An 18,582-nucleotide genomic window follows, 5' to 3' on the forward strand; every position below is an offset into this window, starting at 1 on the left:
TGCCACGTGGTGCCGCTGCTGACCTAATTCAGAGAGGAGTAGAACAACGGTTGTTTATGAATATAATACACATTAAAAATTGCTAATACCTGCCTCCCACAGCAATTCCTTTAGCTTTGGGGACCTGGAATAATCTTAACCTCCGCACTTGAAAGCAAGAGAGATGGTTAGCAGTTGCTTTGGCAGCGATGACAAGGGCGCTGGGTGGTGCAATCTGCAGTGACCTCTGGGTCATGGCCCTGGCACTTATTATTTTACAAACTAAGCCCTGGCGATCAGTTACTTCTAGCAAACAATGGCTGCAGATGTTTAGTATGTATTTTTACAGTGCTCTGAGTGATGTCATTTTTGACTACTCTAAATGGATCCCTATTTGACAGCTAACAAACTTGAGGCACAAAATGGGTAGATGACTTTCCCAGGATCACAAGCAAACTAGGATTCATGTCTCATGGTTCACAATCGTCTACCTAGGTACCAGACCACATTTGTCCTCTGGGAAGCAGTGTGCTCGGCTTGGTAAGGCCGTCATGTCATTTTAGGATCACCAATTAAAAACGTAATGGCCCACCCACATGCCACAGGATCCTGTTAAAAAGTCATTGGGCTTGCAAATTGTCACAACCAAAAAATCAGAAGAGCTGCAAAGTGCAGAAAGATAACAATGAACACCATGCGCCCCTCCATAACGAAGAACTATATCATTCACTTTCGGGTAATGAGTCAGCCTCCTATGACCACTGTGTTCTTGTAAGAGCTATTCACATTTTCTTAATTTTCGGCATTTCTGTGTTTCTTCATTCAGCCATGAGTAGCTGTATGGGAAAGTGTGTATCTATCTCCCTTCTCCATTGCTATTTTAATGTCTGGCTTGACAATGCATGGCCTTCTTAGGATGAGTTGTATCCTTTGTTTGGCCGAATGTAATTTTGAATATATTTGTAAAGAACCCTAAGACGCTGCATTAGGACAGGGAATGTGGTTCCGCCCATAAATAAAGATTTTTCTTTACAAGCATTTGATTGGAAAATATTTGGGTTAGTTCTCCTATGAAGTAGCACCACTACTAGGGAACATTTTAACGCAGACTATTGAGGACATTCCTGACATACCTGTGGCCATCTCTTGCATAATGCTCGAAATACCTGACAAGTAGTATTTAAACATAGACATGTAAGACTAAAAATGTAAATGTGTGGTAGTAGTATATGGGAGTGCTTAAATGACAAACTCACGCCATATAAACACGTATGAACAACAAATGCAAAGCTGGTATTTTTGTGACACAACTAGTTTTTTTCACGCAATTAGCACACATTGTTCTGTTAATAGAAAAACTTTTTTTCTTTTTAGAAATTGACAAAATAATGCATTTCTAAAACATGTCAGATTAATAATTAAATCTAAATTAAGTAGATTTATCACTGTTGTTGGTTCTGGTGGACGAAGACATGTGTTGCTTCGGCAGTTATAATTGGATCATACATATATATATATTGTTAAATCCACTTTCGCTAATGCTGTCCGAGCCTAAAATGTGACATATGTATGTAAACTGCGTGCCATCTGAAACGGAGGTCTCTGTAAACTGAGTGTTAGCGCTACTGAAAAAGATTTAAAAATAAGTCAACCTCCACTGTCCCCATCCAGAGATTGTATGATGAGTGACACTTTTAATGTTCCCACCTTGCCCGTCCAAGTAGATACTTAGTGATAGCATGGGCATGAAAAGCTTCTTGCAAAAGGAAGGATGGAAAATTAAAAGATGTTGAAAGTACAAGTCAAGAAAGCTGCTACATCAGTGGCGTCTGGAGACGTTTGAAAATTGTGAGTCGTAAAATAATTGTTGTACTGCCCTGCAGCGAGTGAACACAGCGAGTGACCCGAAGAACCTATGGGGGGTTTGGGGGGTTTTCCCCCCTGAGAATTTTTTTCAAAAAGAGTGGACAAATGGTGCATTTTCAAGCAAATTTGAGAAAGCGCCTGTGTGAGGTAACTTAACTTTATTAATCTAGCTAGGGATTTCACTGGCTGATGGGCACACTGCTAACCACGTACTCAAGAGTGTTAAAAGCATGCTCGCTGTACACACCAGCCAGCACCGGAGCCCTAACGCCGTACTCACTAGAGCAAGGAGCTCTAGCGGTGCACCCACTGTAAGAGGTCGCTGCAGGGCACTCCAGTGTTGTACATTTGTGAGTAAAGTGACGCTGGTGTTTCCCTCTGTGGGAGAATGTAACCCCCTGGGTGGATGTTTGTGTCCCCCTAGTTTAGGGCAGAAAGGTGAATGGAGCACAGAGGCCCACAGCACCTAGAGAGTGGATGGAGTAGTTTGTCCAGTGGTATAAAAGCAAAGTTATAAGCCTATTGCCCACAACTCCATTTTAGGGGACCTCTCTGGTTTCTCCCGACTTAGAGGTCGTGTCTTGTAATTCTAGTATCAGGTCCATATCACTTGTTAGGTCCTCGGCCTTCATCCAACAAGAAGTAACTCAAATTGCTCCCATATTTTTGGCTTTGATAAATCTTCTGTGTTTATTACTTAAGAGTGAATTATTAGTGGGATGATTAACTAGCTTATCAAGGCTTCAACTGTGAGACTTTGTTGATCAAGTGTACAGAAGTTTCTTACACCCACCTCCTTCGCCAGCACCACACAGTAATCCAGATTGTCGCAAAAGATTCTGCAAGGTGCAGAGCGTAGAGTGTGTTACAATAGTCTTTTTGTGATTTACAAAAATATGAAAACAAACACACCGATTCTATCAGTGAGTGCAAGGTACGGGTAGGTTATCTTTCCCAGCACACCTTGACATCCACAGACTCCACCGAAAGATGGGTACTTATACCTAGAATACACCGGCCAATGACAGAGCAGAAGATTGTTGAACACTAAGAAGCACAAACAATTTGAAGTCGAATGACCATTTTAACTGACATGGCTCCAGTTTCAGTTCAGTTCAGTTCAATAACTTTTATTCGATTATCAATTGTATAATCATAAAAAGTACAAAAAAGAAGACAAGGTTAAAAAAGTTTCACTAGATGACTACAGCACATGGCATCAGCTGGGGCTGAGAGGACGAGGTCACGGGTAAGGGTCTTGCGGGGGGGTTTGCGGCAGGGGGGTTGTTATAATTAAAACAAATTAAAAACAACCTTACCTTACCGGGTCCCGCTCTGCGCCGCCTCAACGCCTCAACACTCCTGGCTGGGTCCCGCCGTGTTTTTCCAACAGGAAGCAGTCACAACCAGCCTCCCTCCCCCAATCACAACGCTGCAATGGCAGTGTTGTGATTGGTGCAGTGCAGGCGCACAGCGCCCCAGCCGGGAGCCTAATTGGAGGCCCTTTTCTCTATGTAGGCTGCATGCAGCTTACATAGAGAAAAAGGAAAGTGCGCATGACTGCTTTAGTCGGCCCCAGGCCGAGCAAAGCAGTCAGGGCCCACAACACTGGGCAAGCCACTCCCCCTGCCATCGAGCGGGACCGCCCACCCGCCCTCCCACATCCAGGCACTCCAGGCACTTCTGCTTTCTCGCAGTGTGAGAAGCAAAAACATAAAATGGTAGTTTTATAATTTTATGTTTCTGCTTCTCGCACTACGAGAAAGCAGTGGGGTGACGCCCCCACGCCCCTATGGAGGAGCAGCCATGGTGCTACATATATTTTCCAAATTGCCAGGCCACGTTGAATTGCCTAAATTTTTGAATGACACTGATGCGTAAACCTTTTTAGTCAATTTATATGTAAACTGTCTGAAAAATGACCCATTATGCCACGATTCCCCATTGGCCATTAGCAGTAATGTGGTAACCCTGTGTCCCTCAGAACCTGGGTATGTATGATATATAAGGAAGTGGTTCTGTCGGGAATGTAACAATTTCTTTGTTCAATGTAAATATATCCAGAAAACATTCACTGTTTAGTAGTAAACATTATAAACTTATTGAAGGGAAAAGGTTCAATATCACATTTAAAGATCCCAATTGGGATATGCGGAACACACCACAAGGAAAAAAATTTTTTATCAAAGAATGACAATTGTATTGTATGACTATTATACACACAAATTAATGAATATGGCTGTCAATAAAACAATACAATCCAAAGCGATAAAGTAATTGAAGTGCAGGAAATGTGACTCGTGGTGATAAGTGAAAAAAGTGCTGTACATATACTATACAAATAGGTAACACATCAGACCAAAAGTTCTGTTGTACTGTCCATTTCTCAATAAATATACACGACCCAAGTGCGACTTTGTATTAGGATCAGGGAAGCTGCATGGACTAGTTGGACTGCAACGTCGACGTTTCGACCCTGGGCGAAAGCGCAGCTTATTATGCGTCACAAGCAGGTCTTCATCAGGACTAAGTTTATAATGTTTACTACTAAACAGTGAATGTTTTCTGGATATATTTACATTGAACAAAGAAATCGTTACAATTTCCCATTGTCCGGAGTGTTTACAACCCAGAACTCTAAAGGTCCATACACACACACACATGCACGTGCTCGCGCTCTCTCTCTCTCTCTCGCTCTCTCGCTCTCTCTCTCTCTCTCTCTCTCGCTCTCTCTCTCTCGGAGAAATAGATTGGTGCATTCTACATATAGATTTGTACATTGTCAAATTGCCCCTTGCAAATTACTTGTTATTTCACCAGGAAAGAACCAAAGAGTAGACTTTTTATATTCAGCATTATAGGATCAGATATTTCAGAAACCACTTGGCGTGAACTACTGAATGAACCAAAATTAAATGAGACCCAGAATTTCCTCCCTTCTGGAATGTGTCTGCCACAACATATAATCTAGAAAAAAATGATTTCTTCCAACAAGGTGTATCATTTTTCTTTCGAAGAGACTCTGTGCTGAAGTGTAAAACCAATCAGTCCTCGTTATTGTTTAAAGAAATAAAGAAAATGTGGATATTTTGTCAGTCTCATTGTGATTTGAATAATTATATTTTACGGGGATATAATGGCTGATGTTTGTTGCAAAGAAGCATGGAAAATGTGTCCCTGACAATTACCTCCAGGAGAATACAGGTTAAGGCACTATTCCTATACTTTTAATATGTTTATTGAATAATACATTTCGAGATACAAACTGCCAATCCGTGAAATAGGTTTGTGTAATTATGAACATATGATAACAGATAACAATTCTCAATTTAGTAAAGCAAAGAATGAGTAAATTGCAGAGATGAATCTTGATAAGAAGTACGTAAACAGAAAAGAGAAATAAGAAAGAAAGTGAACGGAGAAAAGTAAAGGGAAAGAAAAAGGATATAAAGGACGAGGGTAACAAATAAAGAGCCAAACATATATTATAATATACAATATAACAAAATATGCTATAAACAATGGAGAGAATAAACAAGAATAGGACATTATAAGAACTGCTATTCTTGACATATGCAACTAATGCATGTAAATCAAGAAAGCGTTATTAACAGCATTATGGGACAAGTAATTGGTAATAGTAACCACAATTGATCACTTTAAACATTTCATTGAAGACAGTGTAAATTATGTCTGTTCGATCCGTGGTTATGGGTGGTAAATTCCACCAATGTTGGATGGTAATATTGTCTGTAGACTCCCAGTTGAAAGTAACAACCCGCTAAGCAATTGCTTTTAGAAGAGCTACTAACTAACCAAGCATTCTACTGTGTGACTATATACAATGTAGTCTGCCCAAAAACAGCTCATCCAGCGAAAAAGGAATAGAAATATTCTGAGCCTACAAATCAAACCCAGCTGGGCATAGCAAAAATATATATTTATATATGTACCCCAATGAGAGTTACGATGCCAATAAGTATCTTGTTTAAGGAGCTTGAGTTTAAATAAGTGTATTGGAGAATAAAATATTCTATTGTAGAAGAAAAATAAAGTTTGCGTTAGGTTGGCGGAACGATCTGTGCCCACATATTTGTATATTTTGTGCCAGACTAAGTTTGGGCATGTAAATTGTAGTTCAGATTCTCACAAAACCGTATTTTTTAGACGTAGCTCTGCCACAATTGGGCATTCTGAGCAGGATGTAGATTATTGCAGGTTTAGAAACTATAGTGGTAGAAATCGGATTACTCTGTGTTTGCACAAATAGGGTAGGTGAAGGATGTGAGTACAATTACAAGGATGTTTTGCAGTTCAATGTATTACTTAATCATCATAGAATGAATGATTAATGCCTATATTTTCATATATCTTGATTTTGGATCCATTTTTGACTATGTTATGCTATGTATCTTTAGTATGACACACAGACCACCGCCAATGAAACTTCACCACTTGTGTGGCTGAACGATTACCCCCTACCAGTAAGACTTAACATTATTAACCCCCTTAATGTTTCCCTACAGCACTGTGCAGTGCTTAATTTGTGTGGTGGGCACCCACACTCATTTTAAGGCACAGGGACCTGTTTTAAATCATCAGACTGTGAACAGGGAGCAAAGAAAATAAAAGGGGAAAAGAAGGAGGATAAGAATGATAAGAAAACAGTAACACAGGCAGAAAGAAGGGATAAAAAAGAAACTGGCAGAGTGTGCTAAAGTGACATGTAGTGTAGAAAGATGGAAGCAATCACAGCATTATCAGAACCTGTAGAAGGCTCTTAAGAAAACATCTGGGCCCTGCACTCGTCTCTTGCAAATTAACCACTGGGCAGATCAAAAAACAAGCTTAGAAACGGACTATGATTTCTCAGACTTCCTCTGTTTAAGAACCTTTCCTGCAGTGGCATACAAAAATCTCTGCTGTCAAGTATAAATTGAAGGACCTTATCCAAGAATTGAAATTTAAAGCGGAGTGCAAAGGTCAAACCCGACTTCAGCTAATGTATGACAACAGTTCTCTCTTCTCCTGTGCCTGGATCTCGGTGAGGGAGATCCCTAAACTTGAACATTTGTTGTTGCAAGTGAATCTAGTACCTGCCAAACGGCAATAGAGAAATTGCACCAAGGCAAAAATTCTGATTCCCACTTTGGCCAGCAGGGACGTAGCTTGGTCTGGTCAATAAGATTGGGGTGGGGGTGGGGGGGGTTTGAGCTTCAGAATTTGCAATAATCAGGCTGGCCTATAATGTTTAAATATATTATAGGACAAGCAAGGAGCACGAGAGGGGTCTAAAATGCAGTGGAAATGGAGGGCTGGTACTAAGAGAGAAAACACAATATTTTGTAAAATAGCCAATATTCTGAGAACTTTCAAAACAAAGATGGAAGAGTGTGTGTGCGGTTTTCTCTCTGTATATACAAATCCTTGGTGAAATCGAACTGACATCTCACAATACCCGACTGAAAGCACCTGTACTCAACTATTTTTCAGATAATGAACAAATAAACTAATGAGAATATTTATCAGCGCACATGCACGCTAAGGCACCTTAGTGCTAGGACTGGAATACTGAGATATCTCTAGCAGAACCTAATTGTAGAGGTAAGTTCTCAGAGACTTCCAACAAACAATTTGACTAACTATAGCATGTCGGCCATTTGGTAGGGAGTTCCAGAGTTGAGAAGCAAAAACAGAAAAGTTCACCCTTCTCAAGAGTACCTTTCTGCATCAAGGGATCAACAACAGATTGACTGCTTTATAAGCTGTGATTTAATGAGAGAGTAGGACATGCACCCCTAGATAGGGGTAGTGGAAGACAACTCCTTCCAGAAATCAAGTGCCACTAGTTGTGCTTACTTTGAGCCAGTGGTTTCCAGTGCTTAGCTCTGGCACTTAATCACCAACACCGGCGCTTTTCATGAGCCTCAGTTAAGGACACATTCAGTTACCAGGAGATTATGTGATGTGCCCAGAAGCACAGGATGTTGAGCCAACGCTGAGACTTGAACCTGGTTACCCTGCTCCAAAGTCAGCAGCTCTGGCCATTACGTCACATTCTGTCCCCGCTTTGAGGGTTAGCGGTTGGGTCTGCTTTTGGCGGCACTAGCAGCAGAAATGGGCTGGTGCAAGCTGCCTCTTGATGAGATCCCCAGCACTTATTTTTATACAAATTAGCCACTGGCCCACTAGTGAAGATGAATGGTGCCTAGAAATAGCTTGAGTAGCATGTCCTGCAGAATAAAAGCAGTTGAGTGTTAGGAGGGTGAAGCTTGATAAAGACTGGCAAGGGGTTAAAGATGAGGAAGAGCAAAAGGACGAAAAATCCGAAATCACTAAAGTATAACAGGAAAAGGGAACCAAAGCAAAACTAAATAGGAAGCACAAGAAGGGGAGAAATTAGAACAAAGGTCTGAGGAGAAAAAGAGCCACACAGTGAAACCCCAAATATGACTGAAGAGTGGGACAAGTTTTTAAAAACACACCTGCTGTTGCGCAATCGCAGACACTTTGCAGAGGGTAACTGGACAGCTTTCAGGGGCTGACTGATGTATTCAGGAATTAAACTGCTACTAATAAGGCGAATCGTTTGCCCACACAGCATCAAGATGTTTTAAAACGGTAAAATAGCAAACTGTGTTGCATTGTGCTGCATAATAGAAATTGATCCACCATACTGCATAATTTGATCGTCTACTGCAGCATAATTCTAGTGCCTTACCTACGAGCAAGGAGTATTTTCGTCTCCTGCTGCGACCGAGCATCTAGGCACAACTAATTCAATTTCATTGTTAACTTAACTGAACCAGGCTGGTAAATATTGAAACCAGATGAGTAATGATTAACGAGTATGGATATCTGAAGTCATTGCTCTGCCTCTGGTTCACTGCCAATTGCTAATGCTTGGCTGACTGTACCTCGGGGAGTGTCTTGAATACACACGTGCACCGATGCAGATGCTCTTCCTAAGCTGCAGGCTTTAGCAGCGGGTGGCAGAGTGGATCATGGACAGGCTTCCAGAACCTCAACAGCTTCAACAAGATAGCATCAATTTTCTGGGAGCCTATGCAGACATCAGGACTATCAGCCTTCAATTTATGCAATAAAGTGTTACAAGATCAAGAGCCTCATTTATGCATTTCTTCAAGTGGCTTGGCTCCCTCTCATCTGTACAATAAGGCCTCACATTTTTAATGTATTGACGTAAATTTTAAATCAAGATCTTCTTACGCAGTAGCTTGAATATCTGTCAAGTGCATGGAAAATAGCTCTACAAGTCACATCCGTGGTTTCGAGCAGCGCCAAGAAGCAAGCCTGTTTGTGCCCACGGAGATTCTTTATTGCACAAGTTGTAGTGGCACAACAGCTTTTTCTAACACCGCTTTAACCTGTTGAGTGAGTGCATTCGTGTTTGTGTGAATGTGTGAATGAGTGGGTTAGCAAAAATCCTTCTTTTAAAGTGAAAACTACAGAATAAATCGCCTTTTTGTGCTGAAGGCACCGTGGGCACAATAATTAAATTAGCACTGGCAACCCCTGAAGGCCTAGAATGGAAAGACCCTAGATGCTTTCATTCATGCAGTCTTATTCGAGTGCAACTTCTTGTCTGGAGAACTGTGATAAGTAGTAAGTAGCTGTTAGTGTGTGAATGTTGTGAGAGTGATTTTGGTAGTGTGTGACTTCTAGGGGCATATTTACAACAAAGTGGCGAACCGTGTCGTTAAGCCAAGAAGGCTAATGACACGCTCTGCCACTTTGGAAACTCAAGGCTGCACCATATTTACCAGAATATGGCGCAGCCCTGCGTTTCCCCCTGCACTGGCGCTACATTTAGCAGCCTAGTGCCAACGCAGTCAGCGTGTCTGCATTGAGGGAAAGATTTTTTATGTGCAGAATGGTCTCCCTTCCTGCACATAAACTATATTTAAATGGTGTTTTGTCACTTTTATGTGTGCTGCTTAATACAGCACACATCGAAGTTACAAAGTGTAATTTCTTTTAAATGATTGTTTATGTGTCGGAAGGGAGACCTTCCTGCACATATACAATCAATGGTGTTTTGGTGTTTCCTTGTGTGCTGCACATCCATTGATTTTGGTCCATTCCCAGATTTATAAAGACTTCCCAAGTGAGCTGTAACGATGAGACATATTGTTATTTTTCCTCTTATTTCTTCTTTCCATGTGTGCTGCATTCTGCGGCACACCTACAAAGCGGAAAATGCCTCTAAGGATTGCTTTTGTGCAGGAAAGTGTCTCCAACTGCACAAAAACAATGCTGTCTGTAATGCAGGCACTCTTGCATTATGGTGCAAGGGTGCCTGCTTGTGTGCTAGGCTGCACAGAGTGCGCCAGCACAAGGAGAGAACAGAAATGCTCTATATCTTTGTAAAAAATTAGCATTGCTCCTCTCTTACCTTTCATGCAACAGAGTGCAGCAGCTCTGCTTCCTGCCCCTCGTTGCATACAAGTTTAGTAAGTTTAGTTTAGTATCATTTGGAAGCGTCGAGGTAAGTTCAGTGCAAGTAATTACATTGAATGAATTACAGTCTGGTGTTTCTGGAAACTTTGTTGACTCGTTTGAGGGCAGTCATATGTTCTGTGAGTTCTACACCCATCATGTCTTCCTCCCAGCTCTTCCTAAGGTTGGTGAGATTTTTGCAGTGTTTTAGCCTGAGGAATATGTAAAAGTTAGTGATCATACACTGACCACTGCCCCACGTCAGCAATATTTGCTGCGCTCTCTTGGTCTCCGACTCGTAAAGAGTGTGACCTCAGGTAGTCACAGAGCAACAGATTATTTATATATCAAATATATATTTATGTGCACACCTTTACTTTGGCACCTTGGGGTCCTCACTAAGATAGTTATAGCACAAATACAAAAATAATCACCTAACAATAAACAAAAGAAATTCACAAAAAACCGCATATAACCCAATTAGAGGTCCAAAGGCACAAGCATAGAGAACAAGTTCAATTGTGAAAAAATATTGATGTAAAACACTGAGGAGCATATTTATGAAGCTTTTGCATCACCCTTGACCCACGCAAGGGGTTGCAAGGGCAGCACAAAACCTAAGTCTGATTTATCAAGCCACGCAATGCCACCTTGTGTCGCCCTGCATAGCTTGATAAAACCAAAGTAACACAATGCAATGCAAGTTGCTGCGTTGTGCTACTCTGCCCATGGGAGGCATTCCATGGGTGGAGCATGGGATTTCCCACTGGTAAACCTGGGAATGCGTCAAAATGCCGTGCCTCCCCAGGGGAGGCATAACGATGAGAAATATCTTTATTTCTCTTTGTTTATTCCTCTTTCCATGTGTGCTTCCTCAGAGGATTGTTTGTGTGCAGGAAGGCTCTCCTTCCTGCACAAAAACATTCCTGTATGCAACACAGGCACCCTTGCAGCTTGGCGTAGGGGGGGCCGGAATTGGCACCATACAGCCAAAAGTGTGTCGGTGCAAGGAAAGGACAGGAATGCATTTTATTATGTTAAAGTTGGCGCATTCCGACCTTTCCCTTTCATGAAAAGTAGCACAGCAATGTGGCTTGCTGCACCAAATGTGTGCCTAAGGCAAGCCCGTCTGCGCCCATCTGTGCTCATGTCAGTCATACTGCTGACCGGTCCGCAGCACATCTGCACTTCGGCTGAGCTACATTCGTTACAACAGGAGCACCTTTGTCGAGGTAGGCCCATGTCCCCTGTCCCCTGTCCTAGCCTCTGTCTATACCTGTCCCCATTGCACTTTTACTCTACCTGAAAGTGTCACCCCCCAATAGCTACGCCTGAGCCCCCTCCCCCATCATCCCACAAAATCCTTGAAAGCACTGGGGTTATGCACACTTTTATGTAACAGAAGTTCTCTTCATAAAAACGCACAGCATATATACGACATTCTAAGTGAAGACAATTTTGACCTATTCTTCCTTACTGAAACTTGGTTGGCGGATAGCTCTGCACCGGATGACGCCAAGGCTATCCTGGAAGGGATTGAAATATCACACTGTAACAGAGAAGGCAAAAGAGGGGGCAGCATTGCAGCTGTTTATAGACGCACCTTAAACTGTACCGCTTTTGACTAGAAAGACCTCCTGGGAGCAGAGTCAATGGGTTTTTCCTTTACACTCTCTGCCAGTACAGTCCTGGCAGGTGTGGTGGTATGCTGTCCGCCTGGTCCTAGAAGTGATTTTTTAGCTTTTGTAGATTAATTTCTTTCACCATTCATACTGAAATACGCTACTTTTGCCATTTTAGGATATCTGAATCTCCATATGAATGCCCCTTCAAACCCTCTCAGGAAGTTTCTTCTCAATAACATGTCCTCATGGAACAGGCAGCCATTTGTGCCCCAGCCCACTCATGTAGCAGGCCATGTACTGGACACAATCCTTCTAATGGATTTGTCTCAGTGTCTGCCATAGTTCCTACACTTTGGTCGTATCATGGTCTTATCGGTTTTTCATGGAAAGAGATGTAGGGGCATATTACCAACAAATAGCGATATTTATCGCTAAGTAGGGTTAGCGGCAATATTTTTATCGCCGCGCATCTCCGGTTTTTATCGCTGAGATAACTTGCTATTAGCAAGGTTCATCTCAAAAGCGATAAAAATCAGGCGAAATGTGTGAATATCGCTGAGAATAAAGCGATATTCACGCATTAGCGACGAAATGCTCTTAGACATGTTATCCACCTCCCATTGGATAACATGGCTAAGAACTGGTCTGAGCAGGCGTTAGTTTTTGGCGATAGCGAGAAGATTTCCATCGCTACGCCTGCCTTGCTAATAGGCGATAGCGACGTTAGCGATTGCTTTCAATCACTAACAGGTTGGGTACGCCCACTTTGCATGTCATTAGCGATAAACATCGCTGACATGCAAAGCGGGCCCCAAACCACTCGCTATCGCCTAAAAGCTGTCGCTAACATCAGTAAGCGACAGCTTGCTAATAGGGCGATGATATTATCGCCGCTTAGCGGCCGAAAACGGCTGCTAAAGCGGTGATAATGTCATTTCGTCAGGCTTGGTAATATGCCCCGTATTGCCCACGTGGTTGCAGACTTTGCACCAACATCCCTCATAGAAGATGGACAACAGCTTCTCAAACGGAGTTCATTAATGCTCTAAACACATCTCCTCCATGTACGACCGGGGCATTGAAGTTGACGCTCAGCAGGTTAACACATGGATCTCCCAGGCAGCTGACATTGTTGGCCCTCTAAAATCCCCTGACACGAACTCAATGGCTAAACGGCAATCTGCACCCTAGTTCAATAAGGAGCTAAAAGCCCCACTTAAAACCTGTAAGAGATTTAAAAGAGGGTGGAGATGTCAGTACCTTCATGAGGACAAGATAATCTATAAGACTGCCCTACATGCATAGTACCATCAGGCAATTAAGAAAACTCAGGCAGATTTTCTTATAACTCAAATTGACATGGCTCAAAATGAAGCTGGTAAATGATTTAAACTGTTAACAAATTAACACATTCTGGCGACCAGTTCAAGCTGTGAAATTATCTCTTTGAGTTCTTCGAATCTAAGATAAAATGGATAGTTGACACTCTTCTGCTGTCTCCTTCTTATTCCTCAGGCAAGAGCGATTGTATGGCTCATGAGTGACTTCGTCTTCTCACAAGAGCCCCTCTCTGCTCGAGTTTGTTCCTATCTCCAAGGAAGAATCGGCACAGGCCCTGATATCTTGTAAGCCTGCTTCCTGCGATGATCCCCGTCCTCCCCATAGCTTTGCTGCAAACTGCGTGGCAATCACACTCTAAATTAGCTACTAAAACTATCCAGACAGCTGGCCTTGGTTCCCAGCTGCTGGAAGAAGGTCAATGTAATTCCACTATTAAAGAAACCTACTACGGACAAATCAAACCTGTCCAATTTCTGACCAATATCTTTGCTGCCTGCTTTTGCCAAGATATTTGAAAAACCTATAAATCGGCAACTATTGGATTTCTTAGAAAGGAACAAGCCGTTACATCCCTTGCAGTCTGGTTTCCGTCCTGGATTCAGTACCATTGGACTGCGAATTTGGCGGTCAATCCGAATGGGATAAGCGCCCAGGGTAGACAAGAGAAACGCTGCAAGAGCCACGGTACTGTGGGGCACGGGAGTGATTGGTGAGACAGATTCTTTTGGAAACCAAGCAGGAGGACTCTTACCTCGATTTAAATTTTGGAACAAACTACAGGTTTATGTAAGCCCTGAAGAAGTTCTGGTTTCAGAACGAAACGCGTTGGCTGCGACTGTTTAAATAAAGAGAAGAACACACACCCTGAAAGAAGGAATTGCATTAATTGGATGAACTTTTTATTTCTATGCACATTTTTGCAATTACATATTGAGGTGGTGAAACTTTAATACAAGTTTTTTTATGCTAATTTACCCTCGGATAGGGTGGTGCTCTTGGGCAGTGAGCACTGTTAAAGGTTTGCACACAAGAATTTATCATATTGATTCCTGAGACACGTTTTGGTAGATATTTTTCTGCGTTTGGGTGCCTGGCGTGAAGTTGATCCACTGTCTGGTTCTGTGTACTCAATTCAGCACCAAAACCACACTGCAGAAGGTTGCGGAAACTGTCAAGCTGGCGGTGGATCAGGGGAATCAGGTATTCTCCTGGATTTATCCACAGCATTTGAAACAGTATCACACCCTTTCAAATCACGGTCCCATCGTCCCAGGAAAATAGGTGTGATTGGCCCAGCGCTGACCTGGCTGTGCTCCTTTCTCTAAAGTAGGCTTCAATCTGTGTGGATGGCTTCATTCATCTCTGAACCAAAAAAAACAAAGCAGTTGGGCTTTGGGGTACCTCAAGGGTTAGCATTGAGCCCTACACCTTTTAATGTCTTTATGGCTCCTTTGTCCCCCCTTGTTTAATCGTTCGGTGTGCAAAAGTTTCTTACACAGACACCACTCACCTGCTCCTCACACTTGATAAAAAAGACCCCAATAAATTGAGTAATTATAAAGCCTGCATAGCAGCAGTATTTCACTGGATGCACAATAGCAACTTGCAGCGCAACGTCAGCAAGACTGAAATATTGTTATTTGGGACCCCCAACTGCCCAATGAGGTTCCGCCTCCATTGGCCCCTGCCTCGGTAGCATGTGATCTGGGAGTGAAGTTTGACAGTTGAGCCACCTTTGCCCCCCAGATAGCGTGTGTTGTTCACATCTGTTTCAGGCTTTTAAAGAGCCTAAACAAGTTTCTCCATCTCCTCCCCAATCTGCAGCAGAAAACAGTGATCCAGGCACTGATCCCTTCTAGGCTAGATTACACTAACTCACTTTATCTGGGTCACCGGCCTATCACGTGAGAAGATTGCAGTTGATGCAGAATGGTGCTGCACGTCTTCTTTTAAAGCTGCCCATAAGGATACACATCCAACCGCACCTGAGGGAACTGCATTTGCTCACTATCAAAATGTGGGTGAGGTTCAAAGTTCTCTGTGTTACTCATAAAGCTGTCTATCATTCCAGCCCCCAATACCTAGCTAAAAGGACCACTCCCCCCTATCTACCTCCCAGATCCCTTCCCTCCCTTCCCTCCTCGAAATATCTGCTGGTGGTGATCCCAAGTTCAGAAGGAAACGCTGGGGTGGTAGCTCTTATTCTCAACTTGCCACCAAAGAGGAGAGGGCACTCCACGGCAGTTGCGGGCTGTGAGGGACATTTCTGTCTTCAAAAGATTGCTTAAAACTTTTCAGTTCTGCGTTTTAGCTTCACGACTTCAAGGATTTGTGCCTCCTATAGCGCCAGAACACTCCGAGTAGTTGTTGCGCTGTAAAAATCCCATAAACATAAACATAAACACCTCGAATTTAGAAGGGCTATAAAGTCCTGGCGGTTTTCTGAAACATGCCAGTAAAGACAACTCACAATAACTACTGGTGCCAGGGTCGGATTGGCCTACAAGGCACTCAGGCAGTGGCCAATGGACTGGTCTGATAGGTCAACGTGTGGGACGTTTTTATGGCTGTTTGTGGGCCTGTTTTTTTATACTCTGGTGAGCTGCTTTTTGCAGTTGATTTCATGGATATTAAAACAAACATTGGATGTAGCATGCTCAATTCAAGCTGGTCTTACATGTCTTGCAAGACACCTAACTATCGTAAGTTTAAAACTGCCACAATTGAAAGCATTGACCGCTTTTTCAGCTGTCTAATTCACTAATGGGGGCCACTTTTATTTTGATGCCCGAGTGTATTTTCTGTCCCAGTCTAACCCTGACTGGTCTGTATAGGCAAGCTCTGATCCTATCTTTCACACTACTTCATTTATCTTTCAATCTGGGCTGCAACATGCTTGCGACAACAAAACTTGAGCACACTACCAATAATCATCCATGATGCCAAGATATGTTTTTGCAAGGCAACACCATAACCATAGATACTAACTCGTCCACCCAGAAAGCACTTTGGGCCGGCTAAGTTGTAAAACGCACTATGTACATGCCAACACAAGTCAATAAATTGAGCAATTTGGATAATAGTAACAACTGTTAGTTAAAGTGCTTAGAAATGGCAAGCTGCGGTGATAAGTGCTATACAAAGACAAGGTATTTTTATAATTAGATCTTACAGAAGCTGCTTTTGGACCATGCAAGGGAATTGACACAATCCTCTTTTCACTTGGGGCCACCTCTAGGTGAAGTATGATGATGTGGACATTGACACCTAATGCATCTGATCTCCCTTTAAGGTATAAATTTAAGTATCTGCCACTATACTTGATCCTCTTATCCTCACAAAAGGACATCAATTCTATGTAACCCCCTTCCTTTCTGCCACTGCCCCATTCCCTATAACATCCCCCTTTCCTCCTTTATCTTGACACCTTCTTACTGCCCGGGCTCTAAAAGCATTTCCTTATATTCACTACATTACCTTATATCTCTGATAGTCTGTATGACTTTTACATGGCAAGTTACGAACACCGGGTCGGAATTACCACGATTTTACGTAACGCAGAGCAGAAATGGAACATGGTGCACTGTGTTGCGTGAAAGGGAGACAGCAGAACTGTACCATATATACAAAGATATGGTGCACTTCTGCTGTCTCCTTGCACTTGTGCAACTTGAGCTGCCTAGTGCCAACACAGGCACCCTTGCGCCAGGGCGCTTGTTTTAAGGTCAGTATAGAGTTTGTGCAGGAAGGTACCCTTTACTGCACATAAACTATCCTTTGAGGCTTATTCCTCTCTGTATGTGTGCTGCAGAATGCAGCATTCAAGCAGAGGAAGTAACTAGGAAAAAATATATATTTCTTCTCGTTGCACCAGCCTCGTGTAGACATAACATTTTGATGCATACCTATGTTTACAAGATGTTGTGGGCTTCCGTCAAAATTAATGAGTGGATGCACAAGAATACCCATTCACACATATAATGTGTAATGTATAATGTCAAGGTAATAATGTGCAGCATTGCCTTTCCTTTTTTTTTTTTTAAAGCCATGCAAATCAGACTTTGCGTGCTTTCATAAATCAAAGAATAGATTTTGTGTTGCGGCTGCGCAAAATATTGGTAAATCTGGCCCCCTGATATTAAATCTTCCTATGGCTAGTGTTAAACTTGTCGCCTTACCATCCGGATGTTAAAACATGTATTCCATCTTCCCATGCTTTTGATCAAAGGACCTGTCAATGTGACTTTTTCTGTGGTCTTCTCGCAATAAATCAAAGCCCCAATGCCCGAGTTGGGGGCTATTTCATCTTCCGATGTCTTTTTTGGTTGTCGCCATTGCAATAAAATAATTGCATTTCTGTACCTTGTTTGCTCCATATCACCCACCACTCTGAGGACCATTAGTTTCAGTCCTGTCTCAAGATTCCAACCCATCATTTCCAATGATGAGTCCTATTCCCAAAGGTAAATATATATGTGGATATTTACTCATGTGTAAATCTTCCCCTGCACTTAAGAGTAACTTTAGACTTTTTTGCTATTCACCATTTCCGAGTGAAAAGGTAATCCCAGGTGCAGAACAAGATTTCTGAGTGTAAAGTTACTACTAGTAGCTTTTCACACTCAGACAGACGTTTGCATCATCAGTGAGGAGTTCTCCCTATGGTAAATGCCTTGATGTTTATTACATTTAAAAAAATCATATGAATATTGTTCAATAAAACATTAAAGCAAAATAATTTTACATATTTGTTTTAAATCTAGCATTAGCAAAAATAAAATGTATCAGCACATTAGCTTGAATGTGATTTAATAATGATGTCACATGTTTAATACAAATGATATCTCAAATTATTAATTTAAACAATCCCACATCCAATAAAACATATTTGATGTGTATTAACATTTATTAAAAGTTATGTATACAATTATTTTTAAATACTTCGTTTAACAAAAATGTTAAAATATTTTATCATTTGTATATTAAAATTAATTCATCATTATATTTTCAAATAATATAACAATGACAAATTCAATATATATAAATATGTCCGTGTATGTGTGTGGATATGTTTATGTGTACACACATATATTTATTTCATATGATAAATCACTGAAAAAGATGATTCTCGAGGCCGCTGATCGATGGTAAGGTGTTTATCAGACAGGAAAATACGCGTTTAGACCATACCCATGGTCTTGATCACATATATATCTATATATGTATATATATATCGGAAGAGGACGGAGTGTTAGAAGCATCACCAGGTGGAGCAGTGCGTATTTTTCTAGCCCGCACCTTCACATGGTCA

The 18,582-nt window shown here is 41.9% G+C and overlaps 1 protein-coding gene across 1 annotated transcript in view; it reads right to left on the reverse strand.

The window, feature by feature from the left end:
* Window positions 1-18,582, reverse strand: part of WDR86 (WD repeat domain 86) — a 292,136-nt gene that overhangs the window by 94,700 nt on the left and 178,854 nt on the right. The window lies entirely within an intron of this gene.

The sequence above is a fragment of the Lissotriton helveticus genome, chromosome 10 (genome assembly GCF_964261635.1).
Source record: "Lissotriton helveticus chromosome 10, aLisHel1.1, whole genome shotgun sequence".
NCBI classification, from domain to species: domain Eukaryota; kingdom Metazoa; phylum Chordata; class Amphibia; order Caudata; family Salamandridae; genus Lissotriton; species Lissotriton helveticus.